Genomic DNA, 4,701 nt, shown 5'->3' on the forward strand with positions numbered 1-4,701 from the left:
GATATGTTCTCCCCAAGTGAAGCCCCTCCATACACCGATCGTTATTAATTTACACCCACACAGAAACAGAAAATTGTATTTCACCCAGACATGCACATGAGCTCAGTGCATGTGGCCATTTACTGGCATTTCACTAAAATTAGTGGCTCACTTTACTGCTCTGTCACACTTACACAGGTCTTACTGACTTTGTAAGAAAGGCAATGAAGAAGACCGCTACAGGAACACAGCCTACTTACAGTGTCTACAGCACTAAAGAAGTACAGAAAAATAATTAAAGATTTTTAAAATAAATTCTGAAGTTGCAATATTCATAAAAGGTGGTTAAGTATCTCAAAAGTTATCTGAGAATTAAAACCTCCCACTGACCTAAAAAAAAGTCCAAAAATTACTTTATCAGGACGTACTGGAATAGATTCTCCTCCAGAACAATCAAAGATGCACATATTGAGTCAGTCACACTCTCAGTGAGCATAGCAGAATTTGCAATTACTTTATGTAATACAATCACCTTTACACTACTGGAGCATCGTTCCACAGAACAGAAAGCAGTCAGTTCAGAAAACAAATGAAAGTGGCAACAATGATCATTAAAAAAAATATATATACTGAGTTTTGAAAGCAGGCAGATTTTTCCCAAATTTTTCAGATTCCACATGTCTCAATGTCTCCTTTGGTCTGCATCAACTTGAGCTGTTCTCGTCACATCACGCATCAAGATACCAGAACCAAATACGGGAGGAAGTGATGGTAGTGACTCAAGACACAAAAAATTTTTTTTTCCTCATAAAATCAGTATTTAATAGAAGTGAGTCCTAATGAGCTCCGACCAGCCTCTCAGACTCAATAATGGGCAAAAGGCTGGATCTGTGCCCTGGAGTCCTACTCACCTCCTCTTTTATGAAATTACATTCATTCCCTCATGCAGGCTCAGCTGGTTGTTGTGTTGCCTGGGATTACGCTGTGGAATGACAAATGTTTAGTATGCTTTGCAGCAAACATGATTACCTCTAGTAAGGGAACTATTTCCTGCATCCAGGAAAGGAATATGTGCGCTGACTTCCTAACAATGCAACCCCCTTTGAGCCTCTACAGGTACCATCCAAAAATCTTACAAATATAGCAGAATCTATCAATCATACTCATGGGACAAAATTTCTCATGCTGACACTACTGCGACTTCCCTTTCCCAGCTTCTGTGTTACACTCATCTCCTGGCAACAGCAGTACCACTCAGTATGCTCTCCACTGTCCATGGACCCTCATGTACCAGTTAGATATTACACTAATGGGAACAACAGAAAACAAGAAAACAGTTTGGAACAATCATTTCTGAGATTACACGTTAAAGGTGACTAAGCAGACCGTTTCATTGCTCTAAGGCTTCCTTCCTTATATGAGGATTTTATTGACAAAGTTTTAAAATTATCTGAGAAAACTGATCTATTTCCACTTGATTGCTACCAAATGTCCCACACCTATTCCAAGTCTTGTACATCAGCCACAATACACCAGCAGAATACTAAACAAGAATAAGCTTGCTGTTGTTCTCCTCACTACAACAGTGGTCATGCCAATCCACTTTCATTCCGCTATATATAAGCATTGTTATATATTCATGTTGGAGAAGATGTGGTCAAAGATGCAATTATGGTGCACACAGAAAATTGTATGATATGGTTTCTGTTGGACCTTGGCAGTCAGAATTCATTCCAGAGTTGAACCAGATACTGAGAAAGATCCTCTTCCTGCACGTCACCTTCTTGTAGTTACAGAGTGCTTCAAAAATAGGTTTGTCAATTATATTCTTCATCCAGAATTGTTTAGATATTCTGGTACTGTTTCAGTTAGAGCCTTGAACATAAGGACTGATAGCGGCAACTTGATTTCGTATTTTATGAGCAGCTAACGTAGGAGCAGAAGACAGTTGTCCTGCTAGTGCTGAGATGTCCTACACTAGGCTGGACTTTCTTAGGGACTGGGCTTCATGCCCACATGAATTATGTGCCTGCAGTTCAGCTACAAGGTGATGAAGTGAGGCAAAGTCATTAATCACCATGATGAGGTGTAGTAACCTAGACAAAATGGGATGGCAGAAAGCATAACTCACAACTGCTGTTAAGGAAGAGCTTGTGACAATGAGGAAGCCACCAGTAACTCCCAAAGTCTTCCTTACATAAACCAGGTGTCCAGTGCATCTTCAACCAGATGCAACTACAGAAGGCTACAGACTCATCAAAATGTTTTCACGTGTTTACAAGAAACACTTCCTACTTCTGTTGACGACAGCTTTCAGGACTGGACTCAGTAAACCCGTCTGTCTTTGTCAGCCCTACGTTCCCAATTCTAGTTCACTGTTGCTCTCCAGGAGGGCATCTCATCCCAGTACTGTGCTTCTCTCGTGACCTTCTCTCTCCCTTACCACCCAGAAGAAGATACCTACACAGAGCACTAGTAGCTACCATTTGACTATTAAATCAATAAGGTATTAAATCAGTTTTATATAGTTCAGCTTGAGGCATGTAATATTGGTGGAGTAACTCTTCATCTTTTTACAACTGTCTCCAATGACCACAGCTATCTTGATATACAAGAGGTTACAATCATTAATTAAATCATACAACTTCACAACTAAAAACAGAAAAGATTACCATAAGCATGAACTGTATTTGCCTCTAGCCTGTCATTACACCTCAATTCATAAATCACTGGCACTGAAACGGTCACTGACTACTTGCTTGCACAGCACCAGGCTCAAGAGGCTGTGATCCGGAGGGCCTCGCAGCAGCATTGTGGTACAAAAGTTAAATATTGATGTATTTTAATCAACTCACTGTGACTGGAAACAGGTACAAGCTGACCTCTCTGCAGATGACTGAGGAGCTGCACCCCTCTTTCTGGACAAAGGGAACAGAGTAAGCCCTTTGGAGAGATGGCTGGAGGTGACGGATGGGTCATAGAATCGCTAAGGCGGGAAGGGACTTTTAAGATCATCAAGTCCAACCATTAACCTACCCTGACAAAACCACCTCTAAACCATGTCCCCAAGTACCACGTCTGCCCTTTTTTTAAACACCTCCAGGGATGGCAAATCCACCCCCTCCCTGGGCAGCCTATTCCAATGCCTAATAACCCTTTCAGTGAAAAAATGTTTCCTAATATCCAATCTAAACCTCCCCTGACATAACTTGAACCCATTTCCCCTCATCCTATCACTTGTCACCAGGGAGAAGAGGTCAGCCCCCCCCTCTCTACCCCCTCCTTTCAGGGAGCTGTAGAGGGTGATAAGGTCTCTCCTCAGCTCCTCTTCTCCAGGCTGAACACCCCCAGGGCCCTCAGTTGTTCTCATAAGACGTGTCCTCCAGACCCCTCACCACCTTTGTAGCCCTTCTCTGGACACGCTCCAACACCTCAATGTCCCTCTTGTAGTGAGGGGCCCAAACTGAACACAGCACTTGAGGTGGGGCCTCACCAGTGCTGAGGACAGGGGGACGGTCACTGCCCCGGTCCTGCTCACCACACTATCCCTGATACAGGCCAGGATGCCATTGGCCTTCTTGGCCACCTGGGCACACTGCCGGCTCCTATTCAGCCGGCTGTCCAACAACACCCCCAGGTCCTTCTCCACCAGGCACCTTTCCAGCCACTCTGCCCCAGCCCTGTAGCGCTGCATGGGGTTGGCGTGACCCAAGGGCAGGACCCGGCACTTGGCCTTGTTGAACCTCATACCAGTGGCCTCGGCCCATCAATTCAGCCTGTCCAGATCCCTCTGCAGAGCCATCCTACCCTCAAGCAGATCAACAAACCCTCCTAGTTTAGTGTCATCTTAGGGTCCCAGACCTCAGAGGGATCCTTCATCCTGCTCTCCAGTCAGCGCTGCTTGCTCACCACCCCCAGCTCCTGCAGGAACGTCAAGAGCAAGAGACCACTGTTAAGCCTGACCCGCTGGCAGCTACCAGCAACACAAAGCACCCAGTTTGGGATATGCCCGTGCAGCTGCACACAGAGGTCAGCCCTTTAACCTGGATCAGCGCGAGGATGGATTCATCTCCAGCTCCTACCGCTGGTGAAGCACAGTAACATCCTGCAGATCGATGGACCTAAACAGGTCACCCGCTCCCCAGGGTCAGTTTCTTAAATGTCAGTAAACAAAAATCGCAACAAACAAAACACAATCTTGCTGCATAGTTTGGAGTATTTGCTTTGAACAGAAACAAGCCTCTCACAAAACAGGAAAAACTTAGAAGTCCTCTATTTTCACACAGGAATAAATGTTCTCTGAGCTTTATACAAAAAAGTATTTTTAAAAGCAAATGTAATTGATCATGTGCTACTGAGCCCAGTGAAGGTACAAGGCTGCAAAGCCCCCGCTGCGCTCCGATGGGAGCCAGGAATGGGTCTGCAAAGTCGGGCAGGATCTGAGTCAGCCCTGGATTTCTACACACGGGAAGAAATACCATTACGGTTCTACTTGGACACATTCGAGTTCCATGCTCCACAGCTCCGACACACTCCTGTTACAAGAGAAGGTTGAGGAGTCAGCAAATTGCGTCCAGCATTAACACAAAATGAAAATTGCTCCTACCTGTGGCAGCCCGATCTCTGTTGAGGTTTACAGGTGAAATGAGGCTTTGGGGTCTGATCCAGCACAGCCCGGCCTGCCCCGCCAGGGCCCTGGGGTGGGCTCAGGGCTGCGGCCTG

This window comes from Charadrius vociferus, unplaced genomic scaffold, assembly GCF_000708025.1.
Source record: "Charadrius vociferus isolate BGI_N301 unplaced genomic scaffold, ASM70802v2 scaffold104, whole genome shotgun sequence".
Lineage (NCBI taxonomy): Eukaryota > Metazoa > Chordata > Aves > Charadriiformes > Charadriidae > Charadrius > Charadrius vociferus.